A 244-nucleotide genomic window follows, 5' to 3' on the forward strand; every position below is an offset into this window, starting at 1 on the left:
CGAAAGTACGTAATCAGTACATACTTAAAATAAGGTAACATTTCCTCGTTACTGCACATGCCCAGGCAACTGACAGGGTAAAGGTGTCAGCGTAGGTTGTGGGGAGCCTATTTAAGGAACAGGTTATTATAAGCGTATGCTGTGACGCGATTAAGTTCTTGAGTACAACATCTTCATCATAAGTCAGAGGCGGCCTTGCTCTCGCGATTCCGGAGATCTCGAGAACACTCACTATTGTTGGCGA

The sequence above is a fragment of the Penaeus monodon genome, chromosome 23, assembly GCF_015228065.2.
Source record: "Penaeus monodon isolate SGIC_2016 chromosome 23, NSTDA_Pmon_1, whole genome shotgun sequence".
Lineage (NCBI taxonomy): Eukaryota > Metazoa > Arthropoda > Malacostraca > Decapoda > Penaeidae > Penaeus > Penaeus monodon.